At 51.9% G+C, this 13,591-nt stretch overlaps 1 protein-coding gene across 4 annotated transcripts in view; it reads left to right on the plus strand.

Annotated features, from left to right (window-relative positions):
• The first annotated feature begins 6,399 nt into the window (after positions 1-6,399).
• The window catches only part of ZBTB7C (zinc finger and BTB domain containing 7C), a 345,852-nt gene continuing 338,660 nt past the window's right edge, over positions 6,400-13,591 (plus strand). For all 4 annotated transcript variants that reach the window (XM_034996006.1, XM_034996007.1, XM_034996008.1 and 1 more), the window contains exon 1: positions 6,400-6,577. The gene's annotated coding sequence lies outside the window, so the exon portion shown is untranslated. The remainder of the gene's footprint in view (positions 6,578-13,591) is intronic.

The raw sequence follows: 13,591 nt of genomic DNA on the forward strand, positions 1-13,591 counted from the left end.
AGGAGTTTAAGAGAAGACACGGGTGGAAAAATGTATTGTTTTAGGTTTATACTATGTAATTCCAAATGGTAAATTTAACATGATCTGGAAATGAACGATGGCTCATATTTTCCTGCATACTTTGGGTAAGACTAGCACGTGAAGTCCTCCTCAACAGAGCACAGTAACAGCTTTTGAGAGTCATTGGAAGCCAGTGTTCACAGACCTGCGGATGGATGACGCAACGTTATGAGTCAGCGGTATTAGGGAACTATAGGGGCGAGAAGAGCTGTACTGTTTCAGTACAAGTAAGTTCTGAAGAGCCATGGCATTATGGGTAATAATGGCATTGTCACCTTTTCTCCAGGTGGGGAATATGGCATTAAGAATGGTGTATTTGGCGTTAGTGAACAAGAAGGAAAATGAAAAGGTGGGTTTTGGACTTGAACAGGAAGAGAGGGTGCCTGGATACTATGGGGAATCCTTATGTGCACTGCCGAAACAATAAATAAATATGTAAATACCTCTTCTCTACCCATTATTCTAAATCCTCATCATTAAATCACTGTATTTCACATGGGCCATGGATTTTGTAATGCATTTTGAAATCAGGTTGTTTACGTAGACAGGCACTTTACAACAAATATTTGCCTTGTGCCCCGCACATCCTGAATAAAAGCAGTTCTCTCACACAGCCTCCGAGTGGAGTGAGGGCTCTCAATTAAATCACATCCTCAGGATAATTGCACAGCCCTGACCTGGTGCTTGGCTAACTAAGGGAAATCCCAGTGGGGGCCCTAAGTGATTTCCACCTGGGAATTCTCATGAGGGGAATGAGGCAATAAGACAATACAAACTCAAGGAAGGGGGGGCATAAAGGAAAGATAATTACATAATTTTATATATATAATATACTATATACCATATAATATGTATATGTGATTTTTCATACTAATTATAGAGAAGTAATACTATGGCATTCTGAAAAATTTGAGGTAATTAGCAAATTGTTTCTCTGATCTTCGTAGATTTAGACTGAATCAGCTTTGAGAGTTGTCTTTGAAGATGTGTGTGGGAGTGTGCATGTGTGCACCCTTGATTCAACAATTACTCGCACACCTGCAACTCAGACAGGAAAATCTTGAAGGAGGCCGAACTTACCCATGGACCTCACCTGCCCTGGCTTGCCCAGCTGTTCGGCCATGCTTGGAATGCCAACGGCCATCACTGACCAGCCCCGTTGGTGACCACCCAACTACCACCACCCCAGAGTGTCACACAGATGTCTTGACTGACTGAGGCTCGTGAACTGTATGTTGGGAAAATGATGGGATGGGGTCCCAGGGAAAGCCTGTCCCCTGAGGTAAGGGGCTGGCTTTCCCGTGGAGAGTCATATTGAAGGGTAGATGAACAAAGTTGGGGCCAGGTTAGAAGTGGGGTGCACCATCAAGGGACCCACTGTGGAGGGTTGAACACCTGGTTGTTCTTCCCTGGAATATGGGGAAGTCGTATCTCTTGTACAGCTTCAAGTTGTCCAGTCTTACATTTTAATTTTCTTGAGCTACCACAACGCTCTATCAAATCTGTTAGCCAGTAGAGGTTTTGTAGGCCCTGATGTTGCAAACAAAACAGGTGGGTATGAGCGGTGTGGCCTGCCCACTTAGCTTCTTTTTAGGGTTCTTAGGGGCTGCAACATTTTTTCAAGGGAGGTGGTAACCAGAGTTCTGGGTTAGGAGCTAAAGGGCAAGGCAGGCTATGGCCACGCTGAGAGCCACGGGAGGTGCACTGGACACGGGGGAAGAACTTCTGGAGGAGTGATAAGTAGAACTTGCATATCCTCAATATTTTCTAGGGGAAGCTGGGCCCTGGAAGGGGATGGTGGTTGTGTGCTTGGATTACACATGTACATTAAAAAGAAATCAAGTATTAAGACATTTAAATTAACCACGGATTAATTAAGGTTATATCTGGTGGGCAATTACAGATGGGGTTTAATTTTTTCTATATTTTCTTTATCGCTGTTAAAGAAAAAATTGTCAAAATGGTAACACTTGTTAAAATGGTAAGGAAGACTATTCGAGATCATTGCCAAAGGGGTATTGTACTGGGGAAAGAGGTCAGGCTTAACAAGGACAGGTGAGGATTTGTAGTCAAGGAAGGGTGGGGGTCAGTGGATGGAAAATTACTAACATCAAGGGTAGGTGGATTCTTGCTAAACTGACCTAACAGGATTCTTGCTAAAGACAAGCCAGGGTGATCAAATATCAAGGGTGGGGGGATTCTCACTAAACTGACTTAGCAAGATTCTTGCTACAACTGGGTTTGGCAGGCTGAAGACAGGACCCAAGGGTGAGGCCTCGTCAAAAAGAGGGCTCAGAAGAACCTGTCTAAACGTTGAGCAAGGAGATTGTCTTTGTGACCCCATATGGACCACACATGTATGACCATTTAAGAGAAGAAATGAAAATTGATAAAATTTATTTTTAATAATAAAAATACCCTCCCAAGAGATATGACAGCTGAATGCAATATACTATCCTGGATTGAATCCTGACCAGAATTTATTTATCTTTCATTTTTGCCATGAGTGAGATAACTAGTGACATCTAGGTATGGTTTAGATTAGATAGTAGATCAAAGGCAATTTCCCAATTTTAATTATGTAAGAATTGTTTGAAAACACTCATTGAAGACTTTACCGGTAAAAGAGCTTACTCTCAAATGGTTTAGGACAAAAATAATATGTATACAGAGAGAGCAAGATAAAGCAAACTTGGGAAATGTTCCCATTTGGGGAATCTGGGTGAAGGTATATGGGAATTCTTTATATTATCTTTGTAACTTTTCTGAAAGTCTGAAATTATTAAAAAGAGAGGGAGAGAGAGAGATGTAAAGCATCCAAACTTAAAGGACTGAGTCAAATGCCACCTCTTCCAGAAGTCCCTCTCAACTGGGATTGTGTCCTGCCCACCCTGCCTTGTGATGACATGGACCAAGGTAATCTTGTAATTCCCTTCAGCCTTGATTTCCTCAAAGCCTCTTCTTTCTCTTCTGGAGGTAGCATAGCTGGATAGAATGCAGGTGAATTCCTGAATTCACAAACCTGGGCCTCAATGCTGCCTCTGTCACTTCCCAGCTGTGGGACCTTGGCCATTACTACTGTTACTGACATCAGATTTCTCACTGATAAATGATCATGAAATATACTTTGTGCAGAACATAAAACAATGCCTGTCATGAGTTCTGATTCTAGAGGGAGCTCTGTAAATATTAATTCCCTTCTTTTCTCCTTCTCTGGGATCAGCCTTTCACCATCCTTGGCACATAGGTAAATTTTGAACCCAATTCTCTGATAATTTCTATAAAATTTATTCTAATAACTAATATTGATAATTCACAATGTATCCATTGTGCTCAACACCTAGTAGCTCCTTCATGAATGTTGTTCATGGGGCAACGTTTGCCTGCAACTTTTCTCATCTGGTCATCCCAGCATCTCTATGGGGTAGAAAAGTTCCCATTATGATCCCCTTTTTTATAGATTTGGAAACAGAGGCACTGAGGAGATGAATGACATGCTTTTCTAGGTTTCATGGCTGATAAGTAGGAGTCTGGCAGGAGCCAGTAAATCCTATTACTTATGGCAAAGTCTACTGTTGCAGTTACATACAAACAAGTAAACTGCAAATAAGTCTTACAAAGTTCTCTGGATCTCTATCCTATGTGTTACCACCACCTACTTTACCATTCTAAAATGACTTTTCATTCATTTGGTTTATTAATCTTTTAATGAGCACCTATTAAGTGCTAAGTGTGTTAGGCACTGAGGATGCTAAGATGGGGAAGGAGCTCAGAGTCTTGTAGGAAAAAAAAATCAAATGAACAAAAATCATAAATGTAGTGTAATAGCTGCTTTCTCTAAAAATATTTTATAATATCACTAATGCAGACCATTCTCATCCTGATTGCTCTTAAGTTTATAAAAGTTTTGCCTGGGTGATTAGGCTCAGTAGCACTGAGGCTCACTGTCCAAACATGGAGCCCTCCTCCCATAGCTCATGGCATGAAAAGCCATTCAGTGATCTGCTCTGAGCCAACTGTACCCAGAGAAAGAAGGAAAATCTTTCCAATTTAGAGATATTTCTAATTAGTAGATAATTCCTCTTTTCTCAAACAAAACCTCCTTTTCATGGCTGTAGCTGCTGTCAGCCCCAGAACCACAGTCCTATCATCTGCACATGCCTTCCAGGGCTTAGATCTCCAGGTACTCCCCAAATGCACCCCCCATGCTTCTGGCTTAGAAGCATTAGCTGGGTCAGCAGTACCCCAAATTGCCAAAGACCCTTTAATGAAAGGAAAGGAGAGAGTCAACCTAAAGTAGGAGGGCAATGTCTCCTAGGGCTTAAAGCAAGGATATGATTTTGCCCCTGGAAGCTCTAGCGACTTGGAAGCATGATATCCTGAATCTGAAAATCTCTTATTAGTTTCTGGGGCAGACCTCCCTAGACGTCTATGAGCCTTTGAACGGTTTGGATAAGGTTGTTGCTCAAACTGTTGAACGAATGACATTTACTTACTAGGAAAAGTCAGGCCTCTCTAGCAAATGAAACGCGATATACACAACCCTATGGTCCAGATTCCCCTTTCATGTTTGTACCTACCTGTCTACTGTCACATCGTATTCCAGAGTGTTTCCCTTGTCTTCACTGTCCCAACGTGGTGACTTACAATGTGCATTTATTACACGAATGAATGAAACGATAAAAAATGCCAACGAGCGACACTAGGAAGAAGTGCCGAGCAAAAGGTCCACAAATTTATTTTTGTGACTTCTGTAAAGGATGCCATCGAGTATCTCCAACGTCAAAAGCCATTACCCAGACGGCAGGCGGCAGCCCCACTGCTCTTTCATTAGTCAATGGTCAGAACAGGGACGGGGAGGTAGGGATTCGCTTTCTCGCCTGTCCCGGACGCCCCACGCGGCTAAAGAAAGCCCAGCCCCAAGGCTCAGCCCCAGCAGGAGTTTGGGGACCGCAAACTTCCCCGCGTCTGATGGAGGAGCCCCTGAGGGAACCCGCTAACATCCGAGGGTAGTCGCGCCAGGGCAGGCAAGGGTTCCGACGTTTGCCAAGAGCGCAGAGGCGTGAGTTGCAAAAACGTAGAGGGAAAAGCCAGTCCCTGTGCGCCCTGGCCTGCTGGTGGGCCAGAACGTCTGCCCGAGCGTGGCCTGGCCTGCGACCGCTCACGCCGTCCCTCCCGGCCCGAGACCCCCCCGCCCCCCGGCCTCTTCCCCGGGATGGGCCCTTAGCGCTGTCTGTCACCGCTCCGCGCTGCCGTCCCACCTAGACTCTCCGCGGGTACTGTAACGGCGGGGGCGGGGCTTGGCGGGACGGGGCGGAACCAAGCCCTCCCAGGGCCCGCCCCTTGGCTGCGTAGCTGGGTGATTGGATGCTTTGGAAGGCCGCCTTCTAAGGCCGTGCAGGGGAGTGACCGGTGGCCGGGGTCCGGTGCCTGGCGCTCCGGGCGCGGGGTGTGGGGACTCCGTCCGGCGAAGGGTGGGAGACCCCGCGTCCAAGAGGTGTCTAGGGCGGGGTTTCCCATGGGGATCTCGGCGCCCTGAAACGCCGCAGGCCCAGTTTCTCGTGTCGGAGAGGTGTCTTTCTGACTCGCTGGAATTCAGAGAGCATTTGGGAAACTTCTCGCTCCCACTCTTTACTCCCTACTTTTGGAGGGGAAAGCAGTTGCTGAGTTGTTTTATTTCCTCCCCCAACCGGACTCTGTAAAAATAGCCGTGCACCGGGGCGAGCGAGCCAAGCTCTGCCGCACCGCTGCCCCGGGCCAGGTGTGGACCTAAAAATACCCAGCGGTCGGGAGCCCGTGCTCCGGGTGCGGGCGGGTCCGGCCGGGCCGCAGAGGGCGTCTGGAGACCGGAGAAACGGCGGCCGCCTGGCCCCTCGCCTCGGCCGGGGCTGTCCCTTTAAATCCTGGAGGAGGCAAAGAGAAAAAAGGAAAGAAAGAAAAAAGCCCCGAGCGGATGGTGGCTCTGCCCGGCCCCCCACTCCGCCCCCGCGCCGGGTCCTGCCAGGCGCCCGACGCCTCCGCGGGTCCTGGGCGCCCCCCGCCGCGCCGCCCACCGCCACAGTTACTGTCAAAATAGAAATTCCGCGGAGCCGGGGAGGAGGTCCGGGCGCAGCAAGTGCAACTGTGGCAGGCGGGGAGGGGGCGCCGAGGAGGGGGCGGGCGCGCGGAGAGGCGACCGTAGACATCCGGGCCCTTTAACCCCGTGCGCCCCCCGAGCGGGTGGCGCTGGCCGCGCGGGCGCCGGGCGCGGGGCGCGGGGCTGACAGCCGCGGCGCGGGAGGCGGGGCGCGAGGAGGGCGGAGGCGCGGCGCGGGGAGGGAGGAGCTGCCCGCGCGCCCGCCGCCGCCGCTCGGCTCCACACCCGCCGGCGCAGCCCCGCCACGAGACTCTGACAGCGCGCGGCCCGCGCTGCTCGGGCGCACAGGCACGGACGGACCGCGGCGGCGGCGGCGGAGGACGCGAGGACCGCGGCCCGGCGCCAAGTGCGGGAGACGCGCGGGGCTGGCGGCGCGCAGAGGTGAGTGGCTTCGCGCGCCGGGCTCGGGCACCGGCTGCGAGGGTCACGGTCTCCCCCGCACCTCCGCTGCCGAGGCGGGTCAGGGGGTCGCGGGGCTCCGGGAGGGTGGCTCCGCATCGCGGACGCCGGAAAGCTGTCTCGGGGCTGTTGCTAGGAGGCCGGCGGTCCGCGCGCCCCGGGGCGCCGGCGGGGGCAGGGGCGCCCCCAGCGCGGCGGGCAGGAGGCGGGGGGCTGCGGTGGCTATTCAGGGGCTCCGTGCGGCAGCCATGCAACGGGAGGAGGCGGGAGGAGGAGGGAGGGAGGAGGGGAGAGCCAGCGGAGAGCGAGCCAGCGAGCGGGCGCCGCGCCTCCTGGCTGGCACCGCGGCCCGGAGCGAAGTGGCGCGCGGGGCTGGAGGGGAACTTCTGCGGGCGCGTGCGGCCCCGGGCTCGGCGGCGCCCCGGGGCCCGGACAGGGCGGGCCTGTCGGCAGCCACAGGTGGTTTCTGCCAAAAGTTTTACCGCACTTCTGCCGGGAAGGCGCGGGAACAGTTTGGAGAGGGACGGTTTCCCGAGACTTTGGCACCCGCACCTCACACTGTCTTATCTTGAACATTAGAAAGGGGGCTGGAAAGTCTGGGATCCCGCATCTCGCGACGCGGCTCACGGGCTTCGTGGCGGTCCCTGCCCGAGGTGGCGCTCTTGCGGGACCTTCAGACTCACGCGGCCGCCCTTTGGGAAGCTGCGGGAAATGGGCTCACGCACACGTTTCCTCCGTGCCTGGGGAAAGTTAAGCTGAGGCCAGCCCGATACCTGTCGCCCACACGGGGCAGCGCAGGGTCTCTTCCTAGGAACCGCGCGCGTCTTCGCTCCGGGCGTGCGCATCTCTTGCTCCTTTGAAAATCGAATTGTCTCTGGCCGCTGTGCTGCTTTGTTATTCGGGCTGCTTGTCTGATTTCATTAGGAGGAGAGCTAGGAGGAGCCACAGAAAAGCAGAGCGGCAACAACTCTCGTTTCCTTTGAAACCAGCTGTCGAGGCTGGTACCCAAATCTAGGCTAGGAGGGTCCAGGGACGAGGGGAGCCAGGAGACGGCCGTGGGTGCTCCCTACCCTGGGAGCTTCACCGGATCTTTCGCAAGGCTAGAGCTGGAATTTCTGGGGTCTCTGGGACAGAAAGAAGATGAAGGTGGGAAGGGAACACCCCTCCGAAAAGGAAGATGTGCTGTGGTGTAGTCAGCTCTGGGAGAGCTCTGGGAGAGACGCTCCAAGAAGTCCAGTGGTTTGGCCCGGTTCCTCATTGGCCTGTTGTCGAATCCAGGGCAGCGAGCGAGGTTAGAACCACCCCGGTAGGTCCGTCCTGGGCTAAAAGGAATCTTTATCCCCGCTGTGGGTCTGATCTGATACCCAGCTGGTGCAAGTGTGCATAGAACTGCGAGAGAGTTGGTTGGAAACACTGAGTCCTTCATTCCCCACTGCTCCTGCACGCACTCGCTTCTCCCCCAACCCCACCGGGCACCTGAGCAGAAACAGTGCCCTTTGCTTTAAAAAAAAAAAAAAGGGCACAGGATTTTGGAGCAGAAGGATGTCCTAGAGATATGAGGAACACTCATTTTACAGATGAGCAGACTCAGGCCCAAGGGAAAGTGACCTGCCACAGTGGTTAGAAACCCCGGGAGATGAGAAATGACATCAGCCTCTCAGACCAGGGTGGAGAGAGTTCCCTCAGCAAGGCCTCGGAGGGCCTGAGATCAGAAATGCCACCTCACACCCCAAGCCCATTAGGGGCTCATTATCTGGTACTTTCTATAGCCATACTTGCCAGCTAATGTGGTATATCTCCTGTTCTCTGCCCTTGGCTTAAAAAAAAAAAAAAAAGGACTATCACTGAAGATTCCATTCTGACGCTATTCCAACTTTTCCTGCTCCCTCCTCACCCCAAATTCCTCAAACTCCTTTTGTAACATAATGCAGCTTGATTGGCCAAGATGAGTTTGCAGCTTGTCTCATTGTGAAGCACCCTCTTTCCGTAGGATGCCAGAACTCTGTTTTCCTGGTAATTAGGTTTTACAGATATTTTTGAAAGGGAGCCCAATTCTGGATCAATTACACTTGGACACGAATGTTGTGCTGTTGTGGATACCAAATGAGAAAGATGAGCAATTATCTGGGGGTGTTGGAATAAATGTTGTTATGAGTATTTGACACGCTATTAGACATCAATGAGTGGGTTTTCAGTAAATGTTTTTTATGCTGTATTTTATTGAGCAAACAAAGTGTCTTAATTAAAAAGAACTGGGAGTTGGCCACTTAGATTTTAGCCACTTGTTTCTTACCAGTGGGTATGGATGGGAAGGGTTTGGATGGTAAACAGAATGATTGTTGAGAGCTCCCCCCACAAAACCCCCAAAATATTCTAGGGCAATGCTCATCCTTCAGTATATACTGTCATGCACAGTCCAGCAGAACCGTATTCCATCGAAATAGGTCTGGGTGTAGCGTATTCGATCTGTATTAGTCAGAAATGACTTGTAAGGGAGAATATTTTGTAAGTTTTGTTGCTTTCAAGGGCATGCATTATCAAGAATTCAAGGCTAACTCAATGCCACCAAGTAGAATTCTTCTCCTCTCATGAACAGATAAGAATCGGTGTCTCCACAGCTGTGCTGGGGGCTCTTGTAGAAGAATGCAGGATCTGACATCATCATGATGGTCCAGGGTTACCTTCTGACAGCGCCTTTTCACTTTCATCGCATGCTAATGTCATGGCCATCCCCACATGGTAGGGAGTTCAGCTCTTTGTCCTTCTTACAGATGGGGAAGCTGAGGCAGAGAGAAGAGAGAGGGTTATTCCTATGCTTCATTCAGTGCCTTAACGTACTCTGGGCGTTCGGCTCAGGGTTTCTGGGGGTGACCCAGGGGCAGGGGTAAGAGGTCCCCTAATCATATTGCCCCTGGCCCTTCTCCAGCACTGCTATTACAGAAGGGTGCAGAGGTGTGGTGGGGTTACAGTTATAATTCGTCAGAGGCCACTCTCTCTGATGGGGGCCTGAAGGACTTTGTTCCCCACCCCCACAGTGGGTGAGCAGTTTCCTCCCTCTTATAGCAGGCTGTGGGAACTTGGGGGAGGAGGGACCAGCTGGCTGAGGCTGGGACGGGGGTGTGGGATCTGCGCCTGTGTCAGTCTGAAGGAGTCCAGGCTATTTATAACCCCTCCTCCCCTCCTGGGAAGAAGAGACTCAAGGGTCTGGAACCATCCTTGGTGGTGACTTCTCCCCAGGATGGCCGTGCCCCACTGGAAGAAAACCACCACCCAACTGCATGGTGGGTATTGGTGTGAACCCTGACCCGTGTGGAGGGGTCCTGCAGATCTTCTTGGAACTTCGGCAGCTCTGGGAGTTTTAAGATAGAAGGATTTCCTGGAGCCTGTGTGTGCACTTTTTCTCAGGCGAGGCCCTCCATTTGCACAAAATGAGGCACACCCTAGAAATCTTACAGAGCAGAACTTAAGAATCTGCAAAAGTGGGGGTACTTGGCTGTTTTGAGTAGTGGTAACAGTGATTTTTACGCGAGAAGAGATTCTGAAAGCGACCTATCAGATGTGCTTTTCTCTGATTATAAGCCATGGCGTTGCTGTGTGGTGCGGGCTGGGGAGGTGTGAGACATGCACGCAAAGCTCTTCCCCCCCTTGCCCACCCCTACTCTGGACCAGTCCCCCATGGTCCCCCTTGCCTTTGCACTCTTCGACCAACACCTCAGTCCTCTTTGGTCTGCAGATAAATAGTATCTGCCATTCCACTGGTTACAACCTCAACCCTGCAGCTAGGCATATTTTCTCCCTGGGTTGGTGGATGGAAGAATGAGGGTGGGCGGTGGAAGAAGCCGGCAAAGGCACTGAGCTTGTCTCTCTGTTTAGCCCTTTGCAGTGAATTAATCCTCCCATCAGAACCATTTCAGGGGCTTGAGGCAGGTTTTGCCAGGGAGAGAAGACAAGCGGGAGGTCCTAGGTGGAGAGGTGGGTGCTGGGCAGCTCCCGGCTGAGGGTGGTGGTGCCTGGTGAGCCTGGCGTGGGCATCGCATGTGGGGGGCTCCTGAGGGCGGGGCTCGTGTGTTGCTCATTGGCACCCTCTTAGCACGCGGCGCGAGCCCTGGGCATGGCAGGTGTTGGCTCAGCAAGCGCTGGGGGGCACTGGTGGGTGGGTGGACAGCGGTCGGGTTTGCTTCTTCCTTGCCATGGGCAGTGTTTCTTGGTGTCGCGAGGGCGAGGAGGCAGAATCAGAGGGTACAGGAGAAGAGAGAGCGTTCACCAGGCATTTTGAGAAGCCCCGAGCCAAACTGATTGGCCGCTCCACCGTGCCAGAGATGCTGGAAGCCAGGGACAGCCATGGAGTCCTTCTTGGAGAATGCAGAGTGAGTCTCCTTTCATGAGGCAGATAGGCCACTCCTTTGCGTACCCTCCTGTGGGCCCTCTGGGGTCTGGCCCCTGCCTGCCTCTCAGACTCCCTCCCCTCCCATGCTCACCTCAGTTGTTCTTTTCATCTAGCATGCCCTTCCCTCCGATCTACCCCCAGCTGACCCCCACCCCTTGTCATTCAGGTCCCAGTGGAGACAGCACCCTGTGTTCTATTCTTCATAGCACCCACCTCTGTCTGGGACATAATCCTGATTCTCCTCTTGTTTGTCACTTGTCTCTCCCACTAGAATGTAAGCTCCAGGAGGGCAGGGACCTTGTCTGTTTCGTTCCCTGTCGTATCCTCAGCCCCAGAACGGTGCCGGGCATGGAGCAGTGCCCGAGGAAACTGACGGTGAGTGGGGTGTGCCCGTGAGTGCCAGTGGTCTGCTGAGAGGCCAGGGGCCCTGGCCTCGGGGATCTCTTTGGCCTGGAGGCAGAAAGAAAACGTGCCCCTGTGTGCTCTGCTGGTGGTGGGAAGCGCGGATGGCTTTCATGAGGCACAGCCCGGGAGGGCCGTGGTCAGCCGGGGCTAGCCCTGACTCCACAGCGCTGGTTGGCTTGGGCAGAGGGGTCTTTTTTTCCCCTGATGCTATGTTAAGAGTCAGGAGCCCTGGCAGCTGACCCACCTCCAGGACTGAAGTTCCTCTAGCTGGCTTGGCTGCCACCTCTCTCTCTGTTTATTTACTTCTTTGGTGAGCGAGCGCTCCAAGCATAATGCCACCCTTGGAGAGTCAGGAACGTTGTGTTTTTCCAGCAGTTCCATTCATTCGCTGCCTCCTCGGAACAGCTGTGGACAGCTGGTTGCCCGCGTGGGTGCTGGGAGGGTTTCTCTTCAGGGCCAAGGGGTACGCTCAGCCCGGCAGGAATGGGGGACTTCATTTGTGTTTCACACCCTGCTGCTTTCCAAACCCCACTGAAATGGTGCCTGTAAAAACAGATTCTTGAGGAAATTAAAAAACCATTAGCCTTCAGTTTACTGCTTTTCTGATTATAAAAGCCATGAGAGTCATGATAGAAAATTTGGAAAATAGAGATATGTGTAAAATTAAACCCCCAAGCTGTGACGACACCCTAATTTTGGTGCGTTTCCTTCCAGTCTTTTTTCTGCTCCCACCAACACACAGACACACACACACACACACACACCTTCCCTAGGGGGGATGGAGGGAAGGTTTCCGGCACCCCTCAGGTGACATTGGTTCTACCTACATGAGTGGTGGCACTCACATACCCCTGCACATCGTTTTCTGAAATTTTGTAAGCCCGTGCCATCTCTTAATAAACAGAAGGACTTCTTCTCTTGGGAGTCTGAGCCATTCCCACTGTGAATCACTGATACTTAGAAGAAAATGTACTTTCCACATCTCCCCACCGGCTGGGAAGATTTCAGCGAGCTTTGCCGAATGCAGTTTAAATTAGGAGAGCAGTCCCCTCCTCCAACATGTGGTGGATGTCCTTAGGAAGGTGCCGCTCACTCCTGGCCTCGCTCCGTCACCATGTGAAGAGCTACCGGCTTATGGTGTTGCAGGTGGTCTCCTTACTGAGCATTCTGTCACATTTCCCAAGGCCATCATGGCCTCTAGAAATGTATTTTAATAGATGGGAAGGCTTCCTTCAGGTCATGTTTCATACTTTAACCATTACACGCCTGCAAAAAACCAAACCCAGAGCCCATTAACTGATCATTCCTTGACCTAAAAATAAGAACAGCAGGAGAATCTTGAGAAATATGAACCCAGATCATTGGTTTAGTGTGTTTAGAGCATGGATGTTTGGAGTCAACCTTTGCCCCTTCAGGAACCCAGGGGCCCTGTTGCCATTACCGCCATGTTCCCAGGGCCTACGAGAATGACCGCTGCACAGTGGATGCTCAGGAAATATTTTGCTGAATGAAGGGAATGCAGAATCCTTCCTGTGGGAGGAGAGACTTAGGCCTGTCCACGTCAAGGCTTCTTTTGGGAGTGAGTTTGGCTGGGGAGGGAGCTCAAGGCCTGGGGGTGAAGGGGTGAGGAAGATCATCACGTCCTGGGAAGCAGGAAAGGGCAACATGAGAAGCAGTTCTCTGACTTACTAGTTTTGGTGGGTTTTTGGAGGAAGTGATGTTTAGATGGAGTCTTGATATAAGGGGCTGGAGGTGTTTAATTCCCTCAGACAAGAAGTAGAGGGCACCCAGGCAGGAGAGTGAGCTATATGGAGCCTCAGAGTTGAGAGAACAAGGGTGGGTTTGTCAGCCCAGGATGAGGGGGTAGCTCTGCCAGGGAATGGCGAGAGCTGGAGGGCCTTCAAGATGGCGGCTCCTCATGAGCCCAGAACCCAGTTCCAGGGGAGGATGGGTCTGTGGGTCACAGGGCTCCACCCTGTCTCTGGGCTACTATCATTGCCATGCTGCAGATGAAGAAACTGAGGCCTCAAGAAGTTAAGCGATGGTGAGGAGCATGAGTTTTGGAACTGATGAGACCTGAACCCTCTGGCTTGGCCACTTTCCTGTGGTCCCCTTGGGCATGTTGCTGAACCTCTCAAAGCTTGAGTTTCCTCATCTAGAAAACTGTGACCACCAACTTCTTGAGGTGGGTGGGAAAATGAGAG

Source organism: Mirounga leonina, unplaced genomic scaffold (genome assembly GCF_011800145.1).
Source record: "Mirounga leonina isolate KUSES-001 unplaced genomic scaffold, KU_Mleo_1.0 Mir_93, whole genome shotgun sequence".
In the NCBI taxonomy this organism is placed as follows: Eukaryota; Metazoa; Chordata; class Mammalia; order Carnivora; family Phocidae; genus Mirounga; species Mirounga leonina.